General features: G+C 40.1%; 1 protein-coding gene across 3 annotated transcripts in view; it reads right to left on the bottom strand.

Annotated features, from left to right (window-relative positions):
- The window catches only part of FARS2 (phenylalanyl-tRNA synthetase 2, mitochondrial), a 231718-nt gene that overhangs the window by 772 nt on the left and 206769 nt on the right, over positions 1–24177 (bottom strand). The gene's annotated exons all lie outside the window — the stretch shown is intronic.

Genomic DNA, 24177 nt, shown 5'->3' with positions numbered 1-24177 from the left:
CCACAAAAGCAACATTCATTTTTCAAATGAGGTGATACGGGATGTTGTCCTCCATCTTCATGGTCACATTGACATATGTACCCTTCCCATGTACCATGATAGGAAGAAACTGGTCTCCCAGCAGTTGCTGTGTGGTGAGGCAGAGGCCTCCAGTCCTCACAGAGGTGCTTGGGATGGCTTGCTTGTGAAAGTGGCCACAAAGGGAACTGCCATCCTCACCCACCAACCCTGTGGCAAAGCAGGGACAGCCCAGCAAACTCAGAAGAACACAGCATGACCTGATAGCAGCAGCAAATGTCAAAATTTCTTACCCTTTGCTGTGGAAAGAAAGGACAAAAGCGACCAAGGGAAAGAGACATGGTTAGTGGGCATAATGGGTTAACAGTTGGACAAGATGATCTTAGTGGTCTTTTCCAACCTTAATGATTCTATGATTTTTTTAAATTTTAATGAAAATTAAAAAAAAAAAAAGAATAAAAAGAATATTTAACGGTTGCTGAGTTAAGCAAAGGCAAGTGAATGCAAAACTAGAAGTAAAACAATAGGCTGAGTAAGAGAGCAAAAAAAATCTTTACGAGAAAGAATGCAATCCATGTTTCACCCTCCATCAAAACCAGGATAGAGTGCAGAGCTCTTGCAAGCAAGGGGAGTCTCTACAACTGCAGTGCATGTATTACTGAATTTACATGGCAAATTAAGCTTCAGGTCATCTTTCTTCTGAAAACTGTTGAATGCCAGATACCATGTTTATTATGACTTTGTGATTGAAACTATAAGGCTATGTGTGCACATACACAAGGATAACTCTTAAGATACTCATTTCAACATCAGATTCTTCTAGAAATAGGCACAGGCAGTTTTCGACCTCAGAACAGCTATACCAACTTTGTCTCACCAACTTTGGTGGGAAGCTTGCCCTGCTCCCACTGGCAGTTTAAAAACAAAAACAAAGATTAAAGCATTCCTCCATTTTTCTTTGAAGACAAAGCAAGTGAAATCTGACTCGTATAAGAAATGGCACACTATGTTTCGTAAGGTGCTAGCTGACTGCAGTAACTGCTAAAAAACAGCCAAGAGCATCCCCAGGGTGCAGGATAAATGTAGAAAAGTGATTTTCAAGAGAAAAGAGGGAAGTGTAACTGCAGAGAAGGTGTTGCTCTGCTCTGCTCCACCACTGCAAAGCAGATGGGAAGAGAGAACTAGGAGAAACAAGGAAATGGAATAAGAAGGGTTCGGACATGCTACACACAGAAACTTGATTAAGAGGGAGGGATAATTAATCGGGGCCCAACAGAAACAATTTTCAAAAAAGACTACCAAGTACCATTACAGCTTGTAACACTTTGACTTTTAACAGCACAACAATCCACCTGAACGAAAACATTTCCAAATTGCTCTGGCTGAAAATCTCTTCAGCAGCTGCACAGACATATGCCTGATCCTGAAACTCTACTATATACTGGGAATATATTGCGAAAGGAAAGCTATTGCTACCGTTTGATGTGAAGTAAGCACATGTTTGCTTAACATAGTTAAGCTGTGGTAGGGGTAGCTACAGCATAATTCCTTTACTGGTCATGGTTAAGTGAAGGTAACAACTTCTCTTGTCCGGTGTGTTCATATATTTCCCTCCCTCCACCCTAGTGAGCAGTTCATTAATGGGCAAATTAAATAGGTCACAATATGATGCTTTAGTTTCCTGTGGGAGTTCAGGAGAACAGCATCTTTAGGAGGCATCTAAATTAGGAAAGGCCAGATGTCTCAGAGAGTAGCATTGGACTGCAGTTCAGACAGCTGCAACTGCAGTTAGGCATTGGTATGGGAGATAAAACAGGGATTGCATTAAATGCAATTAATGTAAATGTAATTATACTTGAGCAATGACATAAATACTGACACACATGGCTGGCTATGCATCACTCATGTGGTTGGAATGTTACATTCTTCTTTCAGCTAGGGTTATTTGCATATTTATTACTAATTAGAAAGAAGTATAATTGTTATTATATAATAATTATTATCACCTCAAAAAAAGACAAACTCCTACGTTTCAGAAAACTGAAGCATTGCTATCAAGGCAATACCAGCTAACTTTTCAAGGCAGATGAGGAAGAGCATTTCTTGGTCTTTTCCCCTTAATACCTAACCTATCCCCAAATAAAATACTAACACTATGTGATTAATCACTATCATCAGCTGCAACTGGAAACAATTATTGTCAGCAAATAATACATTTGCTGATTTTCTTTCCTGCTTTGTACGTTTGCATGTTCTGTGAGGACGCACAGTCACAGCCTATCGTAAAGAAGTTCTGCTGCTGCATAATGAACTCTCTCCTGCATGTCATGCTGCAGAATACAGATAGAGAAACAGCAGCTCTCTACCCTGACCAACAGAAAAACTGAGGCTAAAACCAAGAACAGCAGCTTCACCAGGTAAAAAATATACAAAAATAATAGTAATAGAAAAGAAAGAAAATAAGAATAGGAGCTTGAGTGCATGAGGCTTTATTTACCTAAGCTGCAGGTTGCAGTCACGTGGACGCCTTCCCTCCCATTAGGCTTTAGCTGATCTCAATGTCACAAGTCTCCTCTGCGCCAGCCTGCGGCTCTCAGGTAATGAAACGCAGTGAATACAGTGAAGCACTGCTCAAAGGGAAAAGGAAGATAGGGATGTATTCTGAGGCCACAGGAAGAAACAAGAACACAGTCAGTGAAAAAACACTGAAGTGAAACAATGTCTCATGTCCTTTCACGCATTTTTTGGAGGAAACAGTTTTGCCTTGTGATTTTAAGGAACTGGCATGCAGCCACATCCACGTGCTAGAGAAATGCACACTGCCTGGTCAGATTCCCTGCATGAGGCCATCCTGAAGGTCAGTGTCTATGTTTTGCTATTTCAGCCTGTATCTTTGCACAGCTAGAAATTAAGGAACCTCAGTCTCCCAGCTGTCCAGTAAAATGATCATGAAAGTGAGATGACACTGGAATATGGCTAGAATGAAAGGCAATAAAAAACAATACCTATGTGTTAGCTTCCCCAGCATAGAAATCCACTGACAGATGCTTTCAATACAAATTGTCTATACAGCTGATCCTAGAAGCTACCAACAGCCACACAACTGGATCTGCAGCCACTGGGGAAGCTGCCTCTGTGGTTAGATAAAAGGAAGACACCAGGTCTTTTGGTAACCAAAACATTACTTAAGGAATAAATGTCAGGTGTTGGCTTTGTCTTACTGACATGCAGTACTGTAACAAGAATTCCCCACCATGCTTTTGTAGAAGGAGCTTTAAAGGGCAGCAGTGAGCTGGAGGAAAAAAAATCCCAAGCACTTTTAACTGTGTTCTACTTTCTGTCTTAAGACAGAGACTTCTGTATGGAGGTTAACCCTGCTCTTATGTGGGTGATGACAAAGGAGAATCGGGCATTTTTCTAGAAAGCAGGATTTGCTTTGAGGAATAGAAGACCAGAGATGACAATCTCCCACAGCATCTAGGGGTGAAACTAGGAGTCTCTTCTGTATGCCAAGCAATGCACTAAGCAGTACTACTCACCACCACTTCTGTATTGGACCTCTTCCTATACACATGACAACACCATTGTTCAAGATTTTCTCTATATTAACTGAGTTGTGTGAATGAGGTTCTTGGAGGCTCTCCTGATTCTGCAACAGCAATTTGCATCCTATATTCCAAAGAAAGTCTTGTTTGTGAAGGACTGTCCTATGAGGGATGATGTGGAAGTACTCTCTCTTGCTAACATCATAGTTGCTGGAGCCATGCAGAGAGCACAGCTCTGACTTTGCCTTCTGGCTCAAACAATTCTAGAATGGCTCATGTGGAAATTATTTAACTACAGAAATGCCAAACATGTAGACAGGTATTCTCAACTTATACTTCTCCAGATATGGAGTCTGACTTCCTTTGGAACCAGAAAAACACCTTAAGTTTACAGCAGGTAAAACTCCCCTATACTGAACGCTCCAGCCTACAAATATGATGTTAAACCCTTAGTGCTGGTGACACCACAAAAATCCCTACCAACATTCCAGAAAACTACTTTAAGGAAAGCCTATAGAAGCTGTATCTGTCTATGGTCCCATTTAGTTTGCAACGAGGCTAATGAGTGAGACTACCTTGAATACACAATTCAGATACAGCCACCTACATTTGTTGTCTGAAATCTATGGGAAGGAAGGCCTCCGCAACTGGTAGATTTTGGCCACAGTTCCTGCAGAAAACACATTTAAGAGCTATAACCTCTCTTTGAGAGAGGTTATATCCAGCCAAAGCTTTTTGGTTATCCAGCCAAAGCTTTTCTCTCCAATTTAACTGAAGCCTGCTTCTCCACTTTCCTGTGTTAAAAAGACACCAAAAACTTCAGCATCCAACAGCACAGAGAAGATGCAATTACCTTTTCCTTTTTGTTTCATGCTTCCAGACCACATCCAACACTATTATAGTAAGCGCAACTGCTAAATGTCATACTATAAATTTTAAATTGACAAATTGCACTCTTTGCTAGGAACCACATCATGGAAAATGGCAAAAGGTTTGTGCTATATACCTTACTTCAAGGCCAAACAATTCAATTACCATGGTGATATGCATGTAGAATATAGCTGTAATTCTCTGAACAAAGGCCTTTCCCAGAGATGCATTCTTATCTGTCCTTTCAAATGCTAATACTCCATTTCTCTGGAAGAGTGTATTGTATATAAGAGCATATTTTTTTAAATGGACACGTTTTTGTTTAAACTGATTTTCATGCTAGGGAAAGGCACTAGATCACCTCCAGAAGAAAGAATTGTTTTAAACCCACAGAAAGCAGGGAATGGCCATTTCTGTTGAACAGCTGATACCTGGCAGAAGCATGTTCAGTTTCAAAGACAGTTCAGCTCAACATAATCATTCTGAGATCCTCAACATTACTTGACCACTGCGTTGGTTGTTATTTTCTTTGTGGTTTTGATTGTAAAAGAGATGTGTGCTCATTGAGAGAGAATGGGAGATAGCTATTCTATTTCAAAAACTTGAGACCATAATGGACTTTTTGCTATCTTTTATTTGGACATGGTGAAATCTGCACCTGAATACGGAACCTTGAACCTGCTTGTCTTTTTCACTCTTCTTTTCTTTAATATTAATTCATTTTTAAGCTCATCTCTTACTCTTGAAAAAAAAAAAAAGGTAAAAATTCTGTTAATAAGGTTACTGAGAGAAAAAAGAACTGAATGGGATGTAGTGGCAAAGCACATAAACAACATCTGCTAGTGAAGTTAATGAAAGCTAGACAAAAAACGCAAGCACTGAAACTTGTTCACCTTCTAAGTCCCTAAGATGCTCTTAAGTATCCATAAATAGGATTTAAACAGTTTTCAAGTATCTGAACACTTGGTATATATAATAATTTTCCTCTCCTACCTAAATCTGTCACCTAATTTCTTACACGTCAGAAGAAACAGAGATCATAGAATTATTAAGGTTGGAAAAGACAACTAAAATATCTAGTCCAACTGTCAACCCATCACCACCATGCCCACTAACCATGTTGCCCAGTGCCATATCCACATGGCTCTCGAACACCTCCAGGGATGATGACACCATCACCTCCATGGGCAGCCTGTGCCAGTGCTTCACCTCTCTTTCTGTGAAGAAATGTTTCCTAATATCAACCTAAACCTTGCGTGGCGCAACTTGAGGCCATTATCTCTTGCCCTATAACGAGTTATCTTGAAGAAGAGGCTGACTCTCAGCTCACCACAACTTCCTTTTAGGTAGTCATAGAGGGCAGTAAGGTCTACTCTGAGCTTCCTCTTCTCCAGGCTAAACAATCTCAGTTCCCTCAGCCAATCCTCATCAGATTCGTGTTCCCACATCAGCTTCGTTGCCCTTCTCGGGACATGCACCAGGGCCTTGATGTCTTTCCTATAGTGAGGGGCCCAATACTGAATGCAGTACTTGTGGTGTGGCCTCAGCAGAGTTAAGCACAGGGAAACAATCGCCTCCCTGCTTCTGCTGGCTACGTTATTTCTGACACAAGACAGGATACCATTGGGCTTCTTGATCACCTGGGCACATCGTTGGCTTGAGTTCAGTCAGATATCAACTAACACTCCCAAATACTTTTCTTCTGCACTGCTTTCCAGCCACTCTGCCCCAAGCCTGTATAGATGGGCTTGTTGTGGCCAAAGTGCAGGACTCAGCACTCGCCTTTGTTAAAGCTCGTACAATTGGCCTCAGCCCAGTGATCCAGCCTATCCAAACCCCTCTGCAGGAACCTCCTACCCTCATGCAGATCAACACTATTCCCAAATCAGTGTAATCTGCAAAGTTACTGAGGGTGCATTCAATCCCCTCATCCAGATCATCAATAAAAATATCAGAGTTTGTCCCTGTATTTACCCCTGGAAAGCACCTCTGGTGACTGTTTGCCAGCTGGATTTAACTCCATTATGAGGTGAATGGCCCTCCAGCCAGTCTTTTACCCAGAGAAGAGTACCCAAGTCCAAGCCATGGGCTGCCAGCTTCTCCAGGAAGGGATAAAAAAAAAGTGGGAATTACAGTCAAAGACTTTACTAAAGTCTAGGTAGATTACATTCACAGTCTTTCCCTTATCCACAAGGCAAGCCACATGGTCATAAAAGATCAAATAGGTCAAGCATGACCTGCCTTTCATGAACCTAAACCCAGTTATATAATGAAAGAATGTTTCACAAGTATCATCCAAAATAGGAAGCCTCTTGAGTATCAGATGCATTCACTAAAAGCTCAGTGAAACTATTCAGTTATTTATCGTTTGGCCCAGCATTTTGGTCCCTATCTACTTTTTTTCATTTCAACACACCATCTTAGTTTGCTGATGAATGCCAGCAAAAGAAGAACCAACATGAGGGTGGTGTGAGGCTCTTCCCTCTCACAGCTCCCAGCACAAGGGAATCTTGCAAACAGAACAAGTTACACAATAAAACCTGAAAAGATATTTCCCTGGTGCACTGTTACAGGTGTCTCAGTAATAGAATACAGTCAACCCACCTCAGATCCAAGCACTTCCCGTTAAAGAGTTCTAAGGCCTCAAAGTGCCAGAAGAAATGGAATCTCATTCAAGGAACAATGAAACATCATAGTTGTGATGTATAGGAAGAAAAATGTCATTCTCCATTATACCAAAAGAATATCCAAAGTCTCCATAGGATAACAAGATAACTGGTGACACAAAATTTTGCTGCCATGGAAAGCCAGAAAAATATTGCAAAGCCATAGGCTTCAAGATTGTGGTTAGGCTTTTTATTAGTTTTGTTTTTAAAGCAGTTCATTGATTCTTTGAAGAAAGTAATGCTCAGTGGTTGTACATCAGGTATGAACCAGTTTGGTATGAAACCAAGGTAGACTCCAGGTATACACCAGGATAGCACTGGTGCAAACTGCTTGTCCTTCTCCAATCCCTCTCTCTTTGGGAAAACCATGTATCAAGCACAGGTATTAAGGAGTTGATTCCACAGGGATTTAAATATGGAACTGTCAGAGATGTCCCTTTTCATAAGACAAACTTTGCTCTCTCCAATCACACGGGGCCTCTTCAGTTTCTAAGGGTTCACTACTCCATCCAGTGAGTTCAAAATCCTGCTCTAAATCCAGGGAGATAGGCTAAAGTCTGAGTATCTTCAAGAGTTGCTGACAGCACAGCAACCTTGGAGCGCTCACCATGCCAGAGAGAAGCAACTTCATGCACTTTTAATGGAATGAGTCTCTCAACTTACCAAGGCTGAAGCTCTCAGGAATAAAAGGAAGCCCTGCAGTGGGCATCCACATAAAGATCAGAATGTCTGCAAGTTGATGTGGCTCAGAATATGGTTAAAAAACAAACTTCTTCATGGTTACCACTATACATGGACTACACAAGTGGAATAATGATAGGAAAAAGCAAACATTCTGACACAAATACAAACATAATGATCAAGTGAAACAATTGCTACTCACTGCAGTGGAAAACAAGAGAAGGTAAAATATTTGGGACATTTAATTATGTGCTAAACATAGAAAAATAATTGGATACTGAAAGCATGAGAGAAAAAGTGATAGTCTCAGCATCGCACAAGACGCAACACCTGTTGTGTGTACAGCACAGAGTTTAATTTATCTTTGCTTTACCTGGATTTAATTGTAAAGGTTCAGTGACAAATGCTTTTCAGTGTCTGATCGGGTTTTCACCAAAACAAACTGCAAAGGGCAATACTTTTTGTTGGTTTTGTTTAAAATTTGATTAATAGAGACTTAAACATTTGCCAACCCAGCAACCAAAAGAACAAAGTAACTTGATTTGGATACTGTGCCTCATAGGAATTGCTGCCTTGCCTTTTCTCCCTGTGTAGCTCAGAAGCCACAGCAAAACTACATTTCCCGTGAGAGGCCGAGGCCAAAAATTCCCATCATGAATTACACCCTTTTCTACAAAAGAAATTTGGTTGACATAGTTGATAAAGAATGAGAGCATACTGAGGAGAACAGAAGCATACATTCTGCATACAACACTGAAAGTCCTTGCAGCACTGGCAGTTAAAGTGTTCTGACTGCTAGCCAGCAAATAACACCAAATTCTCACAGAAAAATTTACATTTTCAGTGAATAAAACACAACAAATCAATGTATTTTCTGTCACTGCTGGCTCTGATGCTTTTTTCACATTTCTGTTGGCCTCCTTCACAAATGATTTAAACAGAGAATAAGGCAGCTTCGGCAACAATAGGCTCTGTGGATCTGGAAGAAGTTAATGACTTAGAAAATACAGTGCATTGCCTTCCAGGACAACTGGCTGGTACTGAAGCAGGTCAGGGACTCAACCTGCTTGCAAAAAAAAAAAAAGAAAAAGAAAAAGACTTTAGGTAATATTGTTGCAGAATTGTTGTGCTTCTTGTGAAAAGATATATTTACATCCCCCTGAAACAAGGTAAAATGAAGAAAGGGGGTCCGGTCCTGCATCTGCCAAAAAGCAGTATTAGTTCCATCACTGGTCATTAGTCACAATAGCATCATGAAATGTTTCCAACCACTGGCAACCAAAATGCCATCTGGAAGCACTTAAAAGTGACAACGTATCTCAATAATTCGAACAAAACCAATGTGAGAGGAGAATGTGGACTCTTTCAAATGCTATCTAAAATATTTATAGTAAAAATGTTAAGTGTGATACCTTTTCAGTTCTGAGTGAAAGATCAAAGAAGAGAAGTATAAATATTCAGCAGTTTTTTTCCCCCAACTACATGTTAATACTAAAGGCTACAAAAAGTATTACTAAAAATAACACTGCTGCCAAATTCAAACATATTTCATAATCGAGAAAAAAGGGAATTTATACGAGAATTTAAAACAATTCATTCTCCTAAGAAACGAAGATGGATAGGAGTGACAGCATCTCCATTGAGCACTAGCAGAAATCATGGTCTACAAATTTAGGTGGCAGACAACTGCACGGTAAGGACTGAATGTTGGTTCAGGTATTTATGTAGCTTTCTGATCAGTGGGTTTGTCCTTACCACATCCAGTTCCTTTTACATTTAATTATAGGCGAAGTAAAGAGGGACATGGCTCTGGATGCAGATCGGGAACCTGTACCATTTTTCCAAAGTCACACAGCAAATCAGTGACAGAGGGGCATGAATGATTGCAGGCGCAGGCCCTCTGAGTTACTTTTCTTTCAAGTTACTCTTCCCGCACATGCACACTTTCAGTTACTTGTCTTTTCTACAAACTGGATAGCAGCCTTGGAATTAAAATGGGCTAAGGCAGGAAAAAACAACTCATCCCATATACAATGGACAGGATGACCAACGGTGTTGTTTGGCAGGTGACAAACTAAACTTAAATACAGGGAAAACAGGTGAAGGAGAGGATGGAAGAGAAGATTTAACAGGAGGACACAAGGGACTTCAAGATCAAGAGCGGAAGTGGAAAGAAATCATTTGTCCTTTTTGTGTAAAAGCAACAAATTAAAAGCAGGCTGCAGCACTTGAAGGCAACTCAAAAACATCTGTACATCTGTGTGTGCAAATACAGGGAGTTTCTCAATGGGCTTGCTTACACAGTACCTGTAAAAACTAGTGCAAATTCTTCAGCTTTTCACACAGTTAAGTGTTCTTTATTACTTCCTTCCACTCCATATATGATTTTTCCTTCAGAATTGTCAGATTCTATGAGCCTTAATCTGGGTAGCTGGTTTTGTTTTGAAGATACAGAAATTCCCCACTTTCCTTCCCTGAGGGTGGTTTAGTTTCACACAGACAGTCACAAGAAACCTGTTTTTATTGCTTTTCTGACAGTTGCTGCCTTGGGAAGACAACTAAGAAAAAATCGTCAAAGTGAGGATGACTATTGGCCAGCAGACTGAACTATTATTAACACACAGGAAAACTATCTGACTGTTAAATAGATTAAAAAAGAACACCACCAAAACAATAAAAAGAAATTAAACACTTCAAGCCCTCTTGCTGGGTCCCATCAGCATGGACAATACACTCACACCATCATGTAAGACAAAAACCTTTTGTCTTATCGATGAGGCTTGCCTGGTTATTTTGAATAGAAGGATGGTGGGAAAGTTAGTTGTACTGAAAGCAGCCAAATGATGACAATATGTAGCAATCAGGTGCACTGGACAGAACTTCTACAGCTGTCAAAATGAGCTTAAGTTTGGAAAGTTCCAACTGATGCTTGGCATCTACATAATTAATATTATGCCTACTCTGTAAAAAGACAAAAGAAAGGAAATGTGAGTAAGATACCGTGCTTGCACAGTCAATGCCTCCTATGAGAAGATGATATGAGCATCCCTTGATGAAATACAATGTGGACATGAAGACCAACAGGTTAGGGGACAAAATGAAATGATTCATTAGTAAAATCTATGAAATTATTGGTCTGCTACTCAAGAAAGGAAGACATTGATACATTACCTTAGAAAGACCAACACACCATTTTTGTTAAGACTTCTTTAAAGGCCAACTGATCCTCTAACAACTGGGAAATAATATCAGCAAAGAAGGGATAAGATTTCAGCCCAGGATGGGGAATACACAGTGAGCACTAGGCTAAATCTAATGCTCTTAAATTGCCCAAGTCTGATGATCTTTGCTGTAAGATATTTAGAAACAAGTGGAAGACATCCCACAGCTGTTATCAGTTGTCTTTAAGGTCACTTTGAGGTTACTTGGAAGGTAAGTAAGATAACAAATGTTTGGAAGATATCACAGTGCTTATTTCTGAAAAGAAAAAAACAACAACAAACTACCTAAAAAACCAGGGGAGCTCTAGATCAGTTGTTTTTACTTCAAATACCTGGAAAGACTCTGGTGCAGATAATCAATGAAATTAAAGCACATCAAGGATATGGTGGTTGACGCCCCGTCCTTGGAGACTTTCAAGGTGAGGCTAGATCAAGCCTTGGGCAACTTGAACTAGCTGTGCATGTCCCTGTTCATTGAAGGGGAGTTGGTCTAGATGACCTTCAGAAGTTCCTTACAACTGTAAGGATTCTATGATTCTGCAATTCTACGGATATAAAAAAAGACAAAAAATAGAATACATGCAGGTATCAAGCAAATTCAGCCAAGACAATATAATTTCCCAAATTTTTAGGCTAGTTAATAAATAAAAGTATAAATTGCAGCAAGTAGCAAACATGATGCACATGTAGGGATGTGTACACAACTTAAGAGTCTGCTAAACCAGATAAGAAAAAACAGTCTACAGAAAACAAAAATTTTAAGAAGTTGCAGCTGATGTAAAAAAATTGTCAGGAAAGATATTTAAAATTATAATGAGTTATATAGAAAATGTAAAAAAGGTAAAAAAGAAAAACACTAGATCCAGTTGATAAGATTAGGTAGTACAAAATATGTCTTTTTATCATATTATTATATTATATATATATATCATATAATATATATAATATAATATTATATATGTATTATAATATATATAATATTATCATATTATCAATTATCACCGGTTTCACCTTGGAGGGGGCTGCATAAAGGCAGATGAGCAAACCAATGATCTACATGATTGCTACTAGAAGGTGAAACAGCTGGAGTAGCTGACAATAATTTGTTGCTTCTGGAAGCAGTCATTCACAGTTTGTAACCAAATCTGAAGGATTCTTCTTGTAGGGTTCTTCATCTTGGCTTTTGTATGATGGAAAATTTTCATTAATGGAATAGGTGATGCAGAAGCAATGTTTGTTAACCAGCAAATTACATTAAACTGGTTGAAACAGCAAGCACATCTGAGGACAGGAATAGAACAATCTTGACAAACTGGAAAAGCTGAAGGACAGAATTCAATCAGAACAAGTGCAAGCTTCTGTATTTTGCCCGGAACAACCAGCTGCACACACTAAGAATGGGAAACAACTGGGTATATAGCAGTCCTGCATAGACGACATAAGGATCACAAGGAATGACAAGCTGAAGGTGAATCGGTGACATTGTGCTTTCACCTAAGCAAACATCACTCTGGGATGAAGTGCAGGAAGGCAGCCAGATTGACATCCTTCTACTCTACTCAATGCTGCTGCTGGTTCAGCTGAAGTACCCTCAAGAAAGATGTGAGACAACTGGTGGCAGATCTTCAGGGAGCAATGAGAATGAGCAGATGTCTATACAACATGAATTATGAGGAAAGAGTGAGGGAATGCTGATTGCTCAGCACAAAGAAGAAGGAGCATAAACACCCTTCAAATACATAAAATACACAGCTAGGTAATAATCTGTTCATCAGCATTTATAGGAGGCAGGAGAAGAAAGTAATGGGCTCAAATTGCAGAAATGTTCTGCTTGTAAACTTGCTTGGAAAGGCAGTAGGGTCATTCACTGCTGGAAAATTTTTAAGGACTGGTTATACAAGTGTCTGTCAGAAATGCTATAAGTAGTGCTGATCCTGCTTTGGAGTGGGAGGATGAACAAGGTGGCAATACTCTCCAATTCTGTAGCATAAAATTTAACAGTCTTTGAAGTGCAGCAAGTTACTTGATTAGCAAAGACAGCTCCAATCAAAAACACATCGTGTTTTTGCTTATCCCATTGTATTAAAAGGACACGGGGGAAAAAAGTCTGGTTCAGGAAGCCAAGCAAGTAGGAAATGCAAATCATGGTTGCTGTATGTGGCAAAAGAGATCTGTTTTACCAGAACTATATTGCCTGGAAATAAAACAAACATGAAAAAGCTTCTGGAGGGAACAGAAGAAAGAGACAGACAGAGAGGGAAAAAGAAATCACCTGAAAATGATGAAACCTCTCTAGGCCAGCAACCCTTTCATTAGTGTAGCCATTGCTGAAATATAGCAGATAGGAAAGCAACATGCTCCTGAGTTACCTTTCGGTGACTAAAGCCAATGGAAAAATAAAACCAGCAGAAGAGAGAAGTCCACCCCTTAAGACAGTAACCCAAAGGGAGAATGTCACTCATCTGCCTGTCCCTTTGCTTCAGGGCTGAAATGCCTCAGGAAAGCTCCAAGGAACAGTCAGAGAAGATGCTGCCTATCCTTGATATGTTGAACTGAAACTTTCTTTTGCATGCTTTTCTGATTTTATATCAAGAACTTAACCCTTTGCTTTCGGCTATCTGCATTCACTTTGAAGTCCAGGCAGTTCAGAATGAGAAGAATAAAGTCATGCTTCCAAAAAACAATGTTGCCAACAAGTCTGTAGGGAATCTGCAACCAGTTACCAGCCTTGTATGAAGACCCCGATGGGGACAACTATTCTGAGGATGATGACCTCCCTATATGGAAGGTGATTAACTTCATGTGTTGTTGCAGGTAGAGAGACTGAAAGATAGAGAGGAAATTACATGTGCAAAGACATAGTACAGATCAGCTAATTTCAGAATAGAAATACATGGAAATGCAATAGAAATCTCAGCTTATGGAATCTCTGTGTAATGCTCTCAGCAATCATCCGTGTTTTCCTTGTATTTGTACACATTATTCTGTTTCCCCATTCCCTCTCACTCCCGCTGTATCACTTACTGTACCCCTTTCCCACATACACAATAGATGCAAGGAAAGAGCTGTCTTTTCCTTTACCCATGCTGCCTTTTGCAGAAGGGAATGAGAGGCCATGACTCTGCTACAAACAAAAACAATTCCATGTACCTCTACAGGAATACACATATGTAAATGCATATATGCATTCACAGCCATCGCTCCAAAGTCTTTCACTTAACCTCTGCAATTCTGTTTGGACTGGTGAGACCACTGGTTTCACAGTAACCTTGATGTTTACTAAAACTTTTTCAGAGATTAAATGTTGATCTCATAAAAGTTCCACTGTAGATGTGTTCTTTTGTTCCTACATGCAATATGAAGTTGCCAGGGAACAAATAAACTATTTATGACTTATGCCTGTACAGTAACGAAGAATGGCTTAATGGGGGCATGTACCACTTTGAAACTACTGCAGTCTGTTGTTCCCTGAACTGGAGGCTCTTACATAGTGTTTAGGAAGTATACTCTCTTTTCTCCTCAAAATAAGATCAAATTCTTGGCACAATTGTCAAAATCATAGCAGAAATATTTATACATGGCGCAGACTCCTACACGCAGTCCCACATGTCTGCTTTACTTGTAGGTAAATCACTGTAAGTTGCAGACTGCTGCACCCAGACTGCATCAGCTCCAGCTAAATGACTGAAATTAACTCAGTTACTCTTACATTAAGAACTTCAGAGTTACTGAGGAGGACACTGATATCTATTATACATAAGATGCAGCAATTTGGTGGCTTGACCTCGAACTCCATCATCTCTGCTAGTACATCTTCCTTGTGTGAATCATGGTCACAAATAGAGGAGGAGACTGTCCATCTGCAGGTAGCCAGCTGCCCAAACAGTCACCTTGACAGCTGTCACCACACTTAAAATCAGCAGCTTGTTTTTACTTTGCCTAATACTTGTGATATCCAGACAGGATGGCTAGCGTTCAAACACAGCAGTAGCACTGTGTTTTGAAAAGCAGAACCAAAGAATATGAAAATCATTAGGTGTGGATACTGCTGAGATTGTTGCTCAAGTTCCCCTCTGAACCATCTCCAACTACTATGTCTCTGCACTGCACTTGCATGCACAAATTCTTCTCCCCAGCCCATGACACCTCTCTCTGCAGAAATGGCTGGACAAACACTGGTGCTGGACGTGTAGAGTCAATGAGAATACAGCAGTTTAAAATGAAAGAGACGACAGAGGAAACTCTGTAGCTGTTAAAAGACAAAAGATGGAGACCACAATACCCCTGTGATCTTTTTGCACTGTCATCTCTATCTGCAGTGAAGAGCCAGAGAGACAGTTTGGACAACCCAGTAAGATTGTATCAGCTGAGGAACATCAAGTAAATAAAGATGCACAGATACTGCAAATCCCTCTCCTCAAACCCAAGTGCTTTTCATTCACAAGATTTAATCAGCATCATAATACTTGATGCTACCATGATTTTGCATTAGCATCCATAGGAAGAAATGTTATCTCCCCTTTCTCTTGGATAAATCTATAAGAGGAATCAGAGTATCGGTACAAAGGACAAGAATAGTTACACAACAGTCAAAACACCTACAAGCATTTCCAAGATGGAGCAGAGTTTACTTATTCTGCTAGCACACCTGCACAGACAGGGACAAGCTACCTTCTGGGTCTCTCATATCCCAAGACAGATTGGTTCTGATTTTATATACTCAACAACACATCACAGGAACTCCACAGGAACTAATGGAGTGAAGAAGCAATGAAAAAATCTGAATCAGTCTCTGCATTCATCTACAAAGCTTGCTCTTACTCTCACTGTGTTGGATCAATCTTCATTATTTATTTATTTTATTATTATTATTATTATTTTAAGCTTGAACCTGTATCTATTTTCTTTTCCCTGAATATTGGGCGAGCATTTCACTAGCACATGGGTGAGTCAACAAAACTGAGGTTTCATATTCATCAGCAGGTCTGCTTGCACAAATCTTGCTGCCCTGCTTCTCTTCCTGCTTCTTCTACTGCTCTCAGCCAGCACCTCTGTTTGAGTGGCTGCATGGGAGCTGACGTGGCTGAAAAAAGAACAGGTAGAAAAAAGAAAAGACAGACATAGATTCCCAATCTGGTTCACTGAAGAGCCACACCAGTCATTGTAGCTGCACAGTGCAGGGGGTGAGAACTGCATAATCCTTATGCTGCTAAGAGAAATGCATGTGGAAAAAGTTGGCAATTCCATATAATCACTGAAGTACATTCATGTACGAAGTTCGTGTAAAAATAATACGTCCAAAATGGAACTCATACAAGAAAAAGGAAAAAACTGTCTGGCTGTCCCCAAATGCTGCTAAGTGCAGTATCCTGGCCTATTCCCATTGAAGGCAATGGAATGACATCTCCATTATGCCAACTGAGGATTTAGCTGGCATTTTATAAAACAAGAGGGATAGGTCCCTGGATAGCAGTGTTTTTAAAACTGATGAGCAGAATCAGTTAGTCTGATCCTCTTCTTAAAACTGATGATACACCAGTTTGGTTAGGAAGTAAGTAAACATGTTGGAGACTGCATGAGCAGAGGTAAGCAAATACAGCTATGCCGGTTGAACTTTGCAACAGTGTGAATTCTTTTGTCATCATTTAAGATTGAGGTCAATAGTTTAAGCAGACCTTACAAAGAAGGAGCCTTCCTAGGGCTCCTGCTTGAGCACAAGTTTGATTCTATGTAGGCAAAATTCTCCTTTCTGGTTAATGTAATACAAGTCCTGAAAAGACAGATTTCTACTTGTAAGCTCTATTTTTTGGTACATCATAAAATACAGCAGCATTGTTTAAGAGATCGCTTTCATTAAAGATTAATCTGTTCACAATCACTGCCTATACCTGTTTCTCTGTATTGTGAGACATCACCCCAGGCTGACTGCACGGCTTTCACAAATTAAGAAGTGGAGCTGGACAGAAGTAGGTGTTGGGATTGAGAGAAATAACCATGAACCACTCATTTGCTGACTGAAGGCAAAGTTGCCTTTAATGAATAGTTACATGGAGGATATGAGATAGTAAGTGGGACTGTTATGAAACTTAACCATGAGATACTTTGAGTAATGATCTACAAAGCTGTTAACTGGATTCAGAATGTTTTTGAGTCATTACCATATAGGACTGGGTTGCTCTGAATGGTATATGAAATCCATATGGCTAGAGACATTAAATGACTTACTTCTGGTTAGAGAAGAAGATGGAAATGAGCACACATTTACATGGATCTTCAAAAATAAGAAATGAATAATAAAAAAGAAATCAGCTGTAGTTACATACCATCCGTACCAACAGTACTTTATCATTGAACTTTTAATTACAGATGTCCTGTGACTGAGAACTAGAAGGCATGAAATTAGCATGAATTTTCAGTGTTTGGGGAAAAAATACAGCAAGTTCACTGGACTGATGTATCTGTTATGACATCAACTCAAAATAAAATGAGGACCAGCTAAAAGGATGCTGAGTATAAATATAAATCACTGATCTTTCACTTCTTTGAACGTTTTCACGTTCAAATTCAGATGCTAAATGAGCTGAGCACTTAACACAAAAAAGAGCAAATTACAAACCTACCACAATGGCTATAATTCATTCTGGAGTAATTACTCCAGCAAGACCAGGGCTGAGCTAGTCAGACAACTCTATTATCTTTCACCTGAAGAAATTGTGATTAGTGGAGAAAATGTCACATTTATACTTAAAAACTGTTTCAAAGATGACGTGTATCTTTTGGCACAGCTCAGCCATCTTAAAAATATTGCGAGAGGCAGAGACAGCAAAGAGAACTCATTTTTTATGATTTCTCACCCTTGCGTTCAGCCACTGAGTTTAGCCCGAATATTCAGTATCTCAGCACTTGGCACACCTCAGGCATCAGCACTGAACTGCTCTCAGCTGATCCTCAGGGATGCAGCACTGGCTCTCCTAGAGATGAAGGCTCCCTGCACAGAGTCTGTGCAGCACAGAGCAGCAGGGCAAAGAAGAACTGTGTCTTCTTCATTCCCTGGAAACGCTGCACAAATCATAGAAACATAGGACAGACCTGATGAGGATTTACAATCCTCTCTGCTGAGTCTGCACTTGGCACTTCTCCTTCAGCATCATATCAAATTTGATGTGGCGTCTACTTTTTTCTCCAGACCTTTTAAGGACCCTTCATAAAGAGTACATCTTTTCCCCCATTATAAATCTGAAATAGAGCACCACAAAACACTGACTTGATCTAGATGATCTTCATAGGACCGGTATTGAAATTCTGATAGCAAATGATCACAACAGCTACATGTGGCTTAAAAAACCACCTGCATCACCGTGTAGTGCCATCCCAGCTCCAAGTGTTGCATGGCTTGCAAAGGTCACAACTAAAAGCATGACTGGACCAGGCTGAAATCATTTTTGTTTTGTTTCAATCAAGAAATGAAACAAACATTTTCCGTTTTTGAAAACTTCCCATCTAGTGTTATAAACCTGAATATGCACACGTGGTATCTGTGATGTTCACTAGCTTGACACTTTCCATTCAGGATAAGTACACCTACATTATTTTGCTTTCTACAGTGAGCAGAGGCTGGAAAAACTTGGTTGTGAGTATTGAAAAGCAGCAATGAAAGCAGGTTTAAGGAAGCAGTGTACAGACAGAAAGAACTACCTGTCTTTTGCTTGAAAGCAAGAATAATAACTGAAAGTTACAGACAAGGCTAAAATGAAATTTAGGTGTACTCACAGACTGTGACACTTGAATTACAAATACAGTGAATCACCTTTGAGGTATTTGAAGCGAGCAATAAGGTCTCCCCTCAGCCTCCTCTTCCGCAGACTAAACAGCCCCAGTTCCTTCAGTCTCTCCTCACAGGACACATTCTCCAAGCCCTTCACAAGCCTTGCTGTCCTTCTTTGGACCTGCTCCAGCACCTCAATGTCCTTTCTGTATGGAGATGCCCAAAACTGAACACAGTACTTGAGGTGAGGCCTCACCAGTGCTGAGTATAGGAGCAGGATGACTTCCCTAGTCCTCCTCACCACACCATTTCTGATCCAAGCCAGGATGCCATTGACCTTCTTGGCCATGTGGGAACACTGCTGGCTCATATTCAGCTGACTGTCCATCAGTACACCAAGGTCCCTTTCCATCAGGCAGCTTTTTCAGCCACCTTTCCCCAAGCCTGTAGGGTTGCCTGGGGTTGTTGTGACCAAAATGCAGGATCCGACACTTGGCCCTATTGAAACTCAGACAGTTTCATCTCACAACACATCCATTTTGTAAGCCCATATTTTTATGTTCCTCACAGAAGCAGAGATTCATGGAGAGAAAGTAGAAGCTTGAGGGGTTTTGGAAGTTTGTCTGGTTGAAGGCATAAGGTATTTCGATTAATTTGCGTTTCCTTTCAGAAATGCAGTAGCCATCAAATGATCATAAAATAGAGCCACGATTAAGCAACTGCTTGGAGGTGAGTGTAGAGTTGCCCACACACAGTATATCTACCCAGCTTCCAGAGAAAGCCTGCAGCTCACTCCAAGTTCTGTGCTGCTGTGTTAGACTGCTCCCTGTCCTCATCCTAGCTCATGTACAGACTTTCCAAACGCTGGGCAAGCCTTTGATTTATATTTTCCCATTTACATTTAGAAGACTTTCACAGACACAACTGAGATTTTCCAAAGCCACGTTCTCTCATATTTATAAGAGCACAAAGAATCCATGTAAGCACTGGAAACGAATTTGAGAAAAAACAAAGACATATCTCAGTTAAACTTTAATATACATGGATCTCTCTACTGTAAAGCAAAGTATGTTTAATTGGAAAGGTGGAAATACAGTTCTAACTGTGTTATTTAGTACATAAGCTCTAAATACATCTACATATTGTTATATTCAACAGCACAGCACTCAAATAAGAGTTCAGAAATGAAACTACTTCCAATATTTTTGTGTTAGCTGAAAATTGCCAATAATTTTTGTTGCAAAAACATTTTCCATGCACTCCGAGTATTCCTCTGAGACAAAAATACTTTGGCTATGAAAATTATCCATTTTACAAGTGTCAAACTATTTTTAAACCCTACTCTTCCTTGTGCTCATCTGTGTTTAGAAGAGCAGAAATTTATTTGTGAAATTCCCTGAAGAGGGGAATTTGGAAAGGAAAGGTAGCTGGGAAGCAAAAAAAAAGCCCAATATGTATTCTCTAGAGGAGAAGGTTATTAAGCATCCAATTCTGACACTTCACACAAAACGAGCATCACCTTACTTCAGAATGGTTTTGCTGAAGTCTATGAGATGCTCAGTACTAGCACGAAAAGCAGGACCAAAATCCGATGCTGACATCCAGAATGTGGAGGGGAACAGGAGACCTAGGCAAATTCATCTGTCCCTTTACATAACACACTGCATGATCACAGAGCAAATACATAGAAGGTATAAGTAGGAATGCATATTCACGGACTTCATCTTAGAGAAAAAGGAGCTGTTCCACAGCACTTGAAGGTGGAGCTGGGTAAAGGGAGTTGTGGGATGGAATGAAAAGATGTTGCCTGAAGCACTCCCTGAAGCTGGTAAACAACATGTGTTCAAGTCTTTATTCGGAAGCAGATCCAAGATCTTGGACCAATGTTCTTCCCTACCCAACAAAACAGCATTGGGCACTACTACTGCAAGCCTCTCTTTGCTGTCAATGGAGGGAGTGCTGACAGATTTCAAAAGCTGCAAGCCCACCAGGCTTCACTACTTCCACGAACCTTTCTCTTTTTGGTGCATCGAGAGAGCAGACAGCCTTACAGCATTCTTCTTCCTTCTTTATAGTGGGATAGTGCTGCAGGCAGTATCCTTTGTAATGAGGAATTAAATGTTTGAAAGGTGCAAAAACAGGATCAACTCCTTAAAGAAAGCTAAGACATCTTCTTCCTATCATCCTAAGGAACTTTCATTTTGTTAATGGGAGACTTCTGTAGCTATGACACTACATCTGGATATAAAACAAGCAAGGTGCACTTCAAAACATTTGAATGACTCCAGCTAAACCTATTATAGGCACACACATCAAATGTGGGTACTGTGGGACACATTAAGAATTTCTGTCTGCATAATGTGTTTCCTGCAGCCCAGAAGGAAAATATTCTTTAGCACAAAACAAGCCCAAGTTCATGTTTAAAGCAGGAACTGTTGATCCCAATTGGAAAAAGCATAAGATTTTCATTACATGGAGGAAAGAGGAAGGAACTGCTTGTCAGATATGTCTCTGGAAAATCCGCTTACAGGAACATGTTTGTGTGTATAGAGCAAGGGCCTATTTTTGGGAAAAAGGCGTCCCCATGAAGGTTTCATACATCTGTTTTGATTAACTGCCCTGGAGATTTTCGGAATTGGTTTTTCTGAAGAGGAATCTGCACAAAGCACTGCAGAGCTTTCCATTCTGCACAGTCTGTTAACTCTACTGGAAGAAGGCAAGCACTGAATGAACATTTTAATGTTACTCAAGACACAGTTGAGATTACGGCAGTAAGGAAGGCACAGAGGCAGACATTTCAGAGAGCCCACAGCTCCCTTTTCAAAGGTATAAAGCAAAATGAAAAATGGAAGAGCCACTCCTGCTGAGTTCTACTGTAACATGAACTGCAGCTCTTCTGCCAGTGCCTAACCAGGCATGGAAGCACAGATGAAAGCAAACAGTGTCAAAAGACAGAAGGAAACTTCTTGCATGGTGACTTGGCCAGCCCTCAGACTGTAATAAGACTTAACTGTCTTCCTTCTACCTGCAAAACTGTCAAAATCCCTAGGCAGGATTTAAGCTCCGGCCTTCTAGGAATAAGCCCAGGGTCCCTGAACCCACATGGTGCCACAGGAACATCTGTAGAAGCCCGGTCTCAAGACAGGAGTAAAGGCATCTTACAGTCATGTCTTCTTTACAGGAGATTCCTTCAGCCAAGCAGCCACCACCCTCCCATTCAACACAGGCAGAGTTAAAATGCTCACAGACTGATTTCCATTTTCTGCGTCCTTCCTGCAACTAGCTCTCTAACAGGCTGTTTCACAATGTTCGCTTTGCCAAGACTGTATTTGTTCATTTTAAAAATCACCAGGAAGGGCCCTCCTCTCAGTTGTATAGACAGAGGGAAAATGGACTGTCAACAGAATGTAAATCTGAGCACAACCTTCCACTCTTCAGTTCTTCCACTTCAGCCTGTATGCATAGGAACTTATTTAATGGATGTACAGCACTTGCACACTGCTCCTTTTGCCTGCCATCTATTCTGATGCTGTTTTATGGGCTCTAGTGACAAAACCTTCCTACTTTGCCATGCAAGGAAACACAGGGGCTATGAAAACAACCTTAACTGCTGGCCAGGATTCTTCTGCTAATTCATACAGTTTTTAATTCCATGCCTTAGGACTATAATAAATATTACCCCCAATAAGTTGGAGCAAGAATTAAGCTAATATTGAAGGAATCTGTCAGACGACTTATTTATTGTTCTAATTTTATGACTCCTTGATGCAAATCCTATCAGACATTGGCTGGATCTAAACAGAAATCACTAAATCATCCAATGCACTAATTCAATAGAAAAGCACAAAAAGTACTATATTAAGTATGCTACAAATTAAGCTGTTAAATCATTCATTACTCGCCAGTTTTGAAATGCTTTTTGTTGAGTAACTAATAATTTTTTTTTTTAAATCTACTATTACAACATATATTTTCCAGGACATTTACTATGTCACATGTTGGGTTTACCTTCTGCACAGGTATTCATCTATCAGCATTTACAAGTATTTTAGAGCTTACCTAACCTTGCTTGTGCTTCATCTTTGTGAAACATTCGGCTGATGAAATACAATTACAATCATATTCAAGAAAGACTTACTTTGAGTGAGTGTGAAATTTACTTTCCCTGGGGACAGTCTGCATAAGAATCTGGTCTGTTCCTTGTGATCACTTTTATCTCCATCTAGATTCACAAAGAGCTGAATGTATGCAGTCACTCACAGGATCAGATCCAAAGCTAGACCTGATAACCTGTTAGGTAGTTTCACTTAACTGTGATTTAATTCAGTAAAAGACTCTAAAGTTTTCATTTGTAAATCAGAAATACCACTCACCTAGGGGAAAGTTTCTTTGCAAAGATGCAAATTGTGCCAATTCAAACATGTTTATTGAATTCAATTAGAGATGATATTTCTGATTAGCCTGGTCATTATCTGATGAACCCTACAAGGAGCAAAGGGGTAAAGAAGGAACAGAGACAAGGCTGCAGGTCATATTTTTAATGCTGAGGTGCTAAAGCCATTGATATTAAGAATGCCCTTTTGATGAGGTCAGAGTCTATGAAAACTCTGCAGTCACAATTATATGCTAGTCAATGCTGAACTGCATCAGTATCATTTAATCTCTGGGGGAAAAGTCTTTTCTGTTGATCATTTTCATGACTCTGAAAAAACATCATATTAATACACATCAGAAAGAAAGATTTAAAACATTCAAAATGCTAGAAGTTCTTTCATAAGTCTCTTTTTGATGCATGACATAGAAACAGTGGCAAATCCTTGTTCCAGCTGGACCAAGGAGAACCCCCAACAGGAGATTCAACTTTCATCTTTAAAGAAGGGGAAAAAAAAAGGGGGGGAAAAGGCACCTAGAAACTTTATCTTTGTAATCAAATGAGGAAAACTGTTTTGTGATCTATTAATACCTTTGTCCTCCTGGAGAGAGGATAAAAAAAGGTTTTGAAGATATTTCAAAACTTCTCTTTTTTTTGGTTGCACCGGGTATCATGCTTTCCAACTTCACTGGCAGTCCCTTCAGGGAAAAAAGGAAAGCTCAACTTATCATGTCCTTGATGGCATGCTGCTCTCAGAAGGAAAGGACAGCGAGGAATTCTTGTCTAAAAATACAGACCCAGATTTGGGTTGCCAACCACTTAATCAGGCCTAGATCAGGATGCCCAGGGCCCCATCCAACTGGGCCTTGAACACCTCCAGGGATGGGGCATCCTTTTGAACAAGGGGCCTTCTAATTGCATTGGATGTTCTTGCTACCTCCGTAAATCAGTAAGTATGAGCACACAGCCAGCCTTCTCTGCATTATTCATTATTTCCACGTTCCTTATCATGCCACCTGTCATCTGTTTCCTCCCCAAC

This window comes from Tympanuchus pallidicinctus, unplaced genomic scaffold, assembly GCF_026119805.1.
Source record: "Tympanuchus pallidicinctus isolate F22 unplaced genomic scaffold, pur_lepc_1.0 scaffold31, whole genome shotgun sequence".
Lineage (NCBI taxonomy): Eukaryota > Metazoa > Chordata > Aves > Galliformes > Phasianidae > Tympanuchus > Tympanuchus pallidicinctus.
The sequence above is the reverse complement of the archived record's forward strand: the minus strand, read 5'-3'. Positions and strand labels throughout refer to the sequence as shown.